Source organism: Xyrauchen texanus, chromosome 12, assembly GCF_025860055.1.
Source record: "Xyrauchen texanus isolate HMW12.3.18 chromosome 12, RBS_HiC_50CHRs, whole genome shotgun sequence".
In the NCBI taxonomy this organism is placed as follows: Eukaryota; Metazoa; Chordata; class Actinopteri; order Cypriniformes; family Catostomidae; genus Xyrauchen; species Xyrauchen texanus.
Genome location: NC_068287.1, coordinates 8,081,355 through 8,093,324, shown reverse-complemented (window position 1 = coordinate 8,093,324; position 11,970 = coordinate 8,081,355).

Genomic DNA, 11,970 nt, shown 5'->3' with positions numbered 1-11,970 from the left:
TAAGGACAGTGCTTCCAATTTAAAGGACCTTACATAATTACATTTTACATAATTATATTTACACTATTCATTGTTTCTGCATTGTTTTTGGTCTTTTATGTCTTTCTCTTTCCTAAAAAATAGCAAACCAATCCAACAGACTACCTTTAGATGAAATCATTCTGCATTTCCATGTGGAATATACAAGGTCTGAGCTCCTCAGCTTTTGGCCTAAAGAGTCGAAACTCTGATTTCATCAGAGAAATTCAAGAACATGATGTCATTATTTTACAGGAAACATGGAGTCGAGGTGATGACTGGTTGTCCCGCAGGGTACAAAGAAATAGTGTTACCGTCAGTAAAACTCAAATCAGTTAAACAGGGTAGAAACTCAGGAGGGACGTTAATCTGGATTAAATCTGAATTATCCTGTGCCATAGAATTAATAAAAACTGAACAGTACCATCTATGGCTGAAAATAAAAAAAGGCATGATGTCAACATCAAAATCTGTCTTTCTATGTGCAATATATATCCCCCCTCTTGAGTCGCCCTATTTCCAGGAAGAAACCTTTCCCATCATAGAGAGAGAAATCAGTCATTTCCAGGCCCAGGGAAATGTGCTGATTCTGGGGGATCTGAACTGTAGAACTGGTGTAGAACTAGATTTCACAGACACATACGGTGACCGATTCATTACTGGAAATAATGTTATTTTTCCCTCTCATGCCCCCAGACAGAACAATGACAAGGCAACAAACGCCCATGGAAAGCAGCTGCTACAGCTCTGTCGGAGTCTGGGTCTGTACATCGTCAATGGAAGACTAAGGGGAGACTCTTTTGGACGGTACACCTACAGCTCAGCTCTTGGTAGCAGCACGGTCGACTATGCAATAACAGATTTGGACCTTTCTTCTTTGAGAGCATTCACAGTCAAACCATTAACAGCTTTCTCAGATCACAGCCAAATTACCCTGTATGTCAAACAGTCTGAATCAACAACCAAAACAACAATCACAACACCACACGCAATGAGCAGAATACTCTCATTTAAATGGACGGAAAACAGCATCAATGACTACACTAATGCAATTACACTTACAGAAATACAATCGCTCATTTTTTCTTTCCAAATACAGAAATATACTCAAAATGAAGATGGTGTAAATCAGGCAGTAAAAGAGCTAAATACCATTTTCTACAAGATTGCACAAAGAAGCAATTTGGCACAAATCAAACCTAAGAAAAAGAAATTAGACACAGACAAATGGTTTGATTCAGACTGTAAGACTCTGAGGACGAACCTCCGAAAATTATCCAACCAAAAACACAGACAACCAGACAATCAAGGCCTACGCCTCCGTTACTGCGAGGCACTAAAACAATATAAACACACACTCAGAAGGAAAAAAGAACAGTTTTTACAGAGCCAGCTTCAAGAAATTGAAGAATTAGTCAACTCAAATAAGTTCTGGGATAAATGGAAATCACTATATAAATCACATGAAGAATTGGCAATACAAGATGGAGAGCTGTGGAAAAATCATTTCCAAGATCTATATAGCACAACCCAAAATCATGATCAAAGTGACATTATTACAAAATTAGAAGAGTTTGAACAATCCATTAAAAAATACCAAAACCCATTAGATCTTCCCATCACAATGAAAGAACTGGAAGACAAAATCAGTGTCCTAGAGCCCAAAAAAGCATGTGGTGTAGACGGCATACTCAATGAGATGCTGAAACACATGGATCACAACTTTAAACTGGCAATCCTAAAACTGTTCAATGACGTTCTGTGTGTGGGTTATTTCCCTGAGATCTGGAATCAAGGACTCATCAGCCCCATTTATAAGAGTGGAGATAAATTAGACCCTAATAACTACCGAGGCATCTGTGTGAACAGTAATCTGGGGAAGGTGTTCTGCAGTATTTTAAACACCAGACTTTTACACTTCCTTATGAAGCACAATGTCTTGAGTAAATGTCAAATTGGATTCATGCCAAAATGTCGCACATCTGATCACATTTTCACCCTACAGACACTCATTGATAAATCTGTACATCAAAATAAAAGCAAAATTTTCGCTTGTTTTGTAGATTTTAAGAAAGCATTTGACTCAATATGGCATGAAGGATTATACTTCAAACTTATTGACAGTGGTGTAGGGGGAAAAGCTTATGATGTCATCAAATCTATGTACACATCCAGTCAATGTGCTGTTAAAATTGGCAATAAAAGAACCACATTTTTCCTTCAGCGGCGAGGAGTGAGACAGGGCTGCAGTTTAAGCCCCGCCCTCTTCAATATATATATCAATCAGTTGGCACAAACTATTGAACAATCTCCCGTTCGAGGTCTCACTTTACATGACACAGAAATAAAGTGTCTCCTCTACGCAGATGACCTGGTTCTCCTGTCGCCCACTAAAGAGGGGCTGCAGGACAGCCTGGATCTGCTGGCGGGTCACTGTCAGACCTGGGCCCTGTCAGTCAACCACCAAAAAACTAAAGTCATGATTTTCCAAAAGCGATCCAGATCTCAGGGATTAACAAACATATTTACATTATCAAACAGAAGCATTGAAATCACAAAGACTTACACTTACCTCGGCCTAAAAATCAGTTCTACAGGTAATTTTACTTTGGCTGTGAATGAACTCAAAGAGAAAGCTCAAAGGGCTTTTTATGCCATTAAATAATCCATTAAAATTGATATTCCAATTAGGATCTGGCTCAAAATATTCAAATCAGCCATCGAACCAATTGCATTATATGGCAGTGAAGTGTGGGGTCCACCTGTAAAATTTGACTATTTAAACTGGGAAAAACATCCCATTGAAACTCTGCATCTGGAATTTTGTAAAAGAATAATTTATGTCCAAAGAAAAGCCCCAAATAATGGATGCAGGGCAGAATTAGGCCAATACCCTCTCCTTCTGAACATTCAAAAAAGAGCCATCAAATTCTGGAAGCACCTAAAAACAAGTAACCCCAACACATACCATTACAAAGCCCTTAAGTACCAAGAGCTGAGCTCAGTGAAGAGTCCCCTCTGCCAGCTTGTCCTGAGACTGACTGAGGTCACACCTGAGGAGATCGTCCAGTCTCAGGATAACGGCACACTCACAAACATTCGGCCTAACCAAATTATACACAAAGAAAAGGAAAAATACCTCATGCATTGGACAAACACCATTAAAACTCAACACAAACTGGAATGTTATTCGGCACTAAATCGAGAGTACACGGTGGCAAACTATCTGACCACAGTGAGTGACAGAAAATTAAGAAAAGCACTGACGATGTACAGACTCAGCGAGCACAGTCTGGCTATAGAGACGGGCGCCGCAGACAGACATGGCTACCCCGCGAGGACAGATTGTGCTCCCAATGCATCCTGGGAGTGATTGAGACAGAACTGCACTTCCTCACAGAATGCCCAAAATACCAACCAATTAGAAACAAATATTACCACAAATTTAACAATATATACCCAGAGTTCAACGAATGTACCCCGACACAAAAAATTTGTTTTATTCTGGGTGAAAAGGAAGAATGTGCAAATATAGCTGCAAGATTTGTGTCATCCTGTAGAAACCTGAGGGACAACCAGAGCTAAAATAAAATAAATAAATAATACAAATAATAATATATGAATGTATTGATGACCCCTGACCCCAATCCCCGACCCCTGTATCCAAACCTGTATAATGTTGCATAAATGATGAATGTTATCTCTTTATAGTTATTATTGTTCTCATGTCCTTGTTCAGTTCATGTTCTGTTTTCTATGTAATTGCTTTGGCAATACAAAATGTCTTTGTCATGCCAATAAAGCTCGTTGAATTGAATTGAATTGAATTGACAGATAGATAGATAGACAGACAGACAGACAGACAGACAGACAGATAGATAGATAGATAGATAGATAGATAGATAGATAGATAGATAGATAGATAGAAAGACATATAGATAGACAGACAGACAGACAGACAGACAGACAGACAGACAGACAGATAGATAGATAGATAGATAGATAGATAGATAGATAGATAGATAGATAGATAGATAGATAGATAGATAGATAGATAGATAGATAGATAGACAGACAGACAGATAGATAATGCATGCAGGGCAGAATTAGGCCGATTCCCATTGATCATTAACATACAAAAAAGATCTCAAAATTTTTGGATGCATTTAAAATCAAGTCCCACAGAGTCGCTTCATTATAAAGAGCTACAAACCCAAGAACTGAACCCTGAAAACAGTCCCCTCAGTCAGCTGGTTCTGAGACTCACTAACCCGGTTAACAGTACTAACACTAACCAGCCTCAGACCAGCACTGCTTTACAACCAAACATCAGAATAAATCAGATCATCAAACAATCTCAAATCACCTATCCGAAACATTGGGATCAAGAAACTAAAACACAAAGCAAATTACAATTCTATCGGACTCTAAAATCAAAGTATGAATTGGAAGAGTATCTCCTGACTGTCAGAGATACAAAGCAGAGACAGATCCTGAGCAAATACAGGCTCAGTGAGCACAGTCTCGCCATCGAGAGAGGCAGACACAGAAAAACATGGTTACCCAGAGAAGAAAGGGTGTGTGCTCACTGTACGACAGGTGAGGTCGAGACAGAGGTGCACTTTCTCCTTCACTGCCCAAAATGTAAAAATACAAGGGACATTTATATGCATAAATTAACACACAGCATAGACAAATTTATAACCATGAGAGAACAAGAAGAAATTAACATAATACTTGGAAAGGGACACACAGCAGCACTGGCTGCAAGATATGTTTTAACGTGTCACAGCCTGAGAGACAGTGGGTGAATATGTGTTATGTGTTTTACCCCCGTGTGTCACCCCAATGTTCACCACAGTGACCCTCAGTTTATGTGTGTATATTCATTTATATGTCAGTATATGTCAGTTCTCTTCAGTTATTTAAACACTGTGGTCTTCACCAGTTCTGAACCTGTTTTGTATTTATTTTTATTATTTATTTTTATATGTGTTAAATTTGTTAAACTAAATGTATAGATTAAGATGTAGTTCTGCTTTGGCAATATTGTATTGTTTACATTCATGCCAATAAAGCCCCTTTGAACTGAATTGAATAGATAGATAGATAGATAGATAGATAGATAGATAGATAGATAGATAGATAGATAGATAGATAGATAGACTAGATAGATAGATAGATAGATAGATAGATAGATAGACAGACAGATAGATAGATAGATAGATAGATAGATAGATAGACAGACAGATAGATAGACAGACAGATAGATAGAAAGACATATAGATAGACAGACAGACAGACAGACAGATAGATAGACAGACAGAAAGACATATAGATAGATAGATAGATAGACAGACAGACAGACAGACAGACAGACAGACAGACAGATAGATAGATAGATAGAGAGATAGAGAGACAGACAGACAGACAGACAGACAGATAGATAGATAGATAGAAAGATAGAGAGACAGACAGACAGACAGACAGATAGATAGATAGATAGATAGATAGATAGATAGATAGATAGATAGATAGATAGATAGATAGATAGATAGATAGAGAGACAGACAGACAGACATACAGATAGATAGATAGATAGATAGATAGAGAGACAGACAGATAGATAGATAGATAGATAGATAGATAGATAGAGAGACAGACATATAGATAGATAGATAGATAGATAGATAGATAGAAAGACAGACAGACAGCCAGACAGACAGACAGATAGATAGACAGACAGACAGAAAGACAGATAGATAGATAGATAGATAGATAGATAGATAGATAGATAGATAGATAGATAGATAGATAGACAGACAGATAGATAGACAGACAGAAAGACATATAGATAGATAGATAGACAGACAGACAGACAGACAGATAGATAGATAGATAGATAGATAGATAGATAGATAGATAGATAGATAGATAGATAGATAGATAGACAGACAGACAGAAAGACATACAGATAGATGGATAGACAGACAGACAGACAGACAGATAGATAGATAGACAGACAGACAGACAGACAGAAAGACATATAGATAGATAGACAGACAGACAGACAGACAGACATATAGATAGATAGATAGCGAGAGAGAGAGAGAGAGAGAGAGAGAGAGAGAGAGAGACTGAGCAGCCACTCTAAATATGAGCTCCTGAACAATTAAGAAAGATTAAACCAAAAAAGTGAGACAGAGAGAAAAATTATTATAGCAAACAAGAAAAAACAATAGAGGAACATTTGAAGATATATTTTTTACCAAGAAAAATATATATTTTTTACAACAAAGAAGATAAAAACATCAGGATTAGCATCTGGCTACCGGAACATCACTATATGAGCTACCTGCATTTTCCCTCCAAAACCTGAAAGGACTAATTAAATCGACTACAGCTAAAAAAAAAACATCCTACAACAGAGATCTCCAAATGAAAAACAGACAGGTGAGTTTTAATTGGCATACAACAACAATAAAACTATAAATTTGAACTATATCTATCAAAATATCCCATCGTTGTAAGCTAAGGCTAAAGCTAAAGTAAACGGCAGTTTGGCAGTTCTGGCACAGTTGCCAGAGTGATCACCATGACGACTAAAGGCCAAGCAGAGTGCAGGGAGGTGATCTACCCTGAGAAGTGTAAAAGTGTGCAGGCAAGGAAAAAGCACAAAGAGAAAACACTGAAAGAAAATCCTGATACTCTTTATGCAGACTACATTCAACTGAATGGGAAAAGAATAAAAAACAATAACATTTTTTACACTGCACTGATTACTGGATGGAAATCTGCCATCTGTGATCATTTTAAGCATATTTTTAAAGAAGGAATTGGCAGAGGTGGGAGAGTAACTGTATGTGAAGATGAAATGCTGGACACAGATAACCCCATTCTCACCATTACTTACTATACTAAAGGCACTATTCTTCTGCAAGGCAATGAGGCAAGCTTAAACTCATTCGAGGAAATATTTACTATGCTGAAAGTCAGAGTAGATAATGAGAGAGACAAGACCCCTGCAAACTGCTCCGACTCTGAGGAGGAGAGTGTAGAAAAACCCCCACCATCACCATCTGAGCGTCAGCTGAGAGACAGTCTGGCCCTGCTGGAACTGGACTTTATTGAGTTCAGAGAACACATTCAAAACAGACAGTCAGACACACACAACACAAACATCTGCATCCAACAGCTCAAAGATGAACTCCAGCAGCTGAAGAAAGAGAGCAACACCTCCATCACTAATCTCACAGCAGCTCTTAAAGAACTAAAAGAAGAAAATCACACTCTCCGTGCACAGATTGAAAAATTAACAGAAGACACAGAGAGTAATGAAAAAAACTTCACCAGAAAGTTGAAAGAGCTAAGAGATCAACAGGAGAATAGCAGAGATAGTACACCTCACTGCAGCACTACAATGCCTGTAACCCCCAAAAACAACACTTACGCAGACACACAGTCTGCATCTAACACACAGACACCAGTGAAAACACAGGCCTCATCACCCCAGCCTCCTCACTGTAACCCATCAGACCCTGGTCCAGATGTTTTCATTCTGATTGACTCTAATGGGAAGTTCCTGGACCCACAGAAGCTCTCTTCCCACATCACAAAGTTTCAGCGAAACGATGCAGCACAACAGGCCACGCCCACCAGCTCCTTAGAGACTTCTCTGGAAACCCCTCATGTGTGAATATTCACACTGGGACTAATGACCTTCACACACTGCGCAACCATACTGCTGATGCTGTGAAGAAAGTCGCAGAAATCACCAGCAAAAAGTTCCCAGAGACCCGTATTGTGATCTCCACACTCCTGCCGCGACGTGACACACCACCTCATGTCATCAACAACATCAATGCTGAAATCACACGAGAATGTTCCACGCTCCCTAATGTGCATCTGGCCCACCACCACCACATCGGCCTCCACCACCTCTTTGATGGAATTCACCTACACAAAGACGGAGTGCGTGTTTTTGCAAAAAACCTAAAGGATGCTGCCCTGGGCCGCAATCCAACATCACTGAGCCCCTTTCCAACGACACCAGGACACTACCGGCCCATCCACCCCTACATGCCCAGATATGCCCCTTTGACCCCGGTGAGGAGAGACAGCAACTTACGTCGTCCAATACCCCCAACACACCTACCTGAGGCTCCCTACACACCTGTAAACCCACACATACCTGCCCCACATCCACCTGCAGGTCATCAACCCCCTACAAGGAAAAGGAAACAAACAACTGCCCCAAACCAGGAGAGACCCCCACAGCAGAGAGCACAGAGCTATGCTGAAGCTGTGGCCCGGCCCCCTGCCACACCCACACTCACGACAACCAGCGAGCTGGGGCACATTAAAGAGATGCTACAAACACTGTGCAACCAGCTGTTACAGAGATAAGAACACAATTCTAACACACACACACACACACACACACACACTTACACGCTCACACATTCACTCTCACAAAGACACACACACACTCACTCACTCACTCTCTCACACATTCACTCTCACACAGACACACTCACACATTCACTCTCACACAGACACACACACACACACACTCACTCACACAGACACACACACACTTACACACTCACACATTCACTCTCACACAGACACATTCACTCACAGAGACACACACACACACACACTCACTCATTCACACATTCACTCTCACACAGACACATTCACTCACAGAGACACACACACACACACTCACTCATTCACACATTCACTCTCACACAGACACATTCACTCACAGAGACACACACACACACTCACTCATTCACACATTCACTCTCACACAGAACCACCCACACTCATTCACTCACACAGACTCACACTCACACATTCACTCTCACACAGACTCACACACATTCACTCTCACACAGACACACACTCACACATTCACTCTCACACAGACACACACACAGACATTCACTCTCACACAGACTCACACTCACACATTCACTCTCACACAGACTCACACACATTCACTCTCACACAGACTCACACTCACACATTCACTCTCACACAGACTCACACACATTCACTCTCACACAGACACACACTCACACATTCACTCTCACACAGACACACACACAGACATTCACTCTCACACAGACTCACACTCACACATTCACTCTCACACAGACTCACACACATTCACTCTCACACAGACACACACTCACACATTCACTCTTACACAGACACACACACACACACATTCACTCTCACACAGACACACACTCACACATTCACTCTCACACGGACACACACACACACATTCACTCTCACACAGACACACACACACACATTCACTCTCACACAGACTCACACACATTCACTCTCACACAGACACACATTCACACATTCACTCTCACACAGACACACACTCACACATTCACTCTCACACAGACACACACACACACACACATTCACTCTCACACAGACTCACACACATTCACTCTCACACGGACACACACACACACACACAAACACACTCACTCACACAGACACACACACACACTTACACATTCACACATTCACTCTCACACAGACACACACTCACACATTCACTCTCACACAGACACACACACACACACACATTCACTCTCACACAGACTCACACACATTCACTCTCACACGGACACACACACACACACACAAACACACTCACTCACACAGACACACACACACACTTACACATTCACACATTCACTCTCACACAGACACATTCACTCACAGAGACACACACACACACTCACTCATTCACACATTCACTCTCACACAGACACACACTCACACATTCACTCTCACACAGACACACACTCACACTCTCACACATTCACTCTCACACAGACACACACACATTCACACACACACACACTCACACACACACTCACTCACTCACTCACACATTCACTCTCACACAGACACACACACACACACACACACACTCACTCACACATTCACACAGCAATATGAAATAAATAAATAATAATAATAACAATAATTCACTAATGTAGATTGTTTGCCACGTATGTGTTTATATATGCAATATATTGTACATGTTTTCTCTCTGTCTTATCAAATAGGTTTATCTTTATTAATATCAATGCGTTCATTACTAATAAGTTGTTGGAACATTCAGGGTCTTCATTCTTCCACATTTGGCTTTAAAAGCACAGACCCAGAATTTGTAAAAAATATCACAGATGTGGACATTATTGTTCTCACTGAGACCTGGTGTCGACAAGATGTGCTTACCCACTGTCCCTCAGGCTACTATGAAATAATTGTGCCCTCGGTTAAATTAAGTACAGTCCATCGCGGTCGAGACTCGGGAGGGATTTTGGTGTGGTACAGGGAGGATCTGGCCAAACACATCTCTATCATTACACTAGGAAAATTCCACTGTTGGCTAAAATTAAACAATGAAATTGGCATTGGTACCACAGACACATATCTCTGTGCCATCTACAATCCTCCAGCAGAATCCCCTTACCATGACGAGGAATATCTGAACAACATCCACACAGAGATCAGCCGTTTCCAGGCCCAGGGAAACGTGCTGCTGTGTGGAGACTTTAACGCAAGAACTGGAACTGAACCGGATAATATTGACCCAAAGGGCAATAAACGTGTTTGGCCAGAGCCCCCTGAGCCTCACGAAAAACCTCCCAGCACGGAACAATCTCGACCAAACTGTAAATAAAAATGGTACAGAATTAGTGCACCTCTGCCAAGCCTCAGGCCTGTACTGAACGGCAGGATCAGAGGGGACTCATTAGGGAGGTTCATGTGTTATTCAGGTCTTGGCGCTAGTGTAGTTGACTATGCCATCACTGACATGGACCCCTCCTCCTTCAGTGCATTCACTGTCAGACAGCAAACTCCACTCTCAGATCATAACCAAACTAATATATATATTAAAAGACACCACACAGCAAAACATAGAAGAATGGAGAACTGTCAAATGTATCCAGTCCAGCAGAGATACAGATGGACTCCAGACAGCAAGGGCAAATATATCCAGGCCCTCAACTCTGAAGAACTGAAAAAACTAATCACTACATTTTTGCACAAACTATTTGGAATGAACAAGGATGGTGTAAATTTGGCTACAAATGAAATCATTAATATATTTAAAAAAGCAGCCTGTAAAACTGAGTTGAAAAAGAAAGGCAAAAAACATCCTAAAAAAACAACCAAAATGGAAAAGTGGTTTGACACAGACTGCAAAACATTAAGAAAACAACTCAGAAAATTATCAAATCAGAAACATAATGAACCAAACAATACAGACATAAGAACTGACTACTGCTCCAAATTACAACAATACAAACAAACAATTAGAGTAAAAAAGCATCACCATCTAACCAAAAGCTTACACGAAATTGAACAATCAATAAATCAAAATCAGTTCTGGGATTTGTGGAATAATTTGAGCACAACAAAACAAGAAGATTTGCCAATCCAAAATGGAGAACAGTACTAACAGTAACCAGCCTCAGACCAGCACTGCTTTACAACCAAACATCAGAATAAACCAGATCATCAAACAATCTCAAATCACCTATCCGAAACATTGGGATCAAGAAACTAAAACACAAAGCAAATTACAATTCTATCGGACTCTAAAATCAAAGTATGAATTGGAAGAGTATCTCCTGACTGTCAGAGATACAAAGCAGAGACAGATCCTGAGCAAATACAGGCTCAGTGAGCACAGTCTCGCCATCGAGAGAGGCAGACACAGAAAAACATGGTTACCCAGAGAAGAAAGGGTGTGTGCTCACTGTACGACAGGTGAGGTCGAGACAGAGGTGCACTTTCTCCTTCACTGCCCAAAATGTAGAAATACAAGGGACATTTATATGCATAAATTAACACACAGCATAGACAAATTTATAACCATGAGAGAACAAGAACAAATGA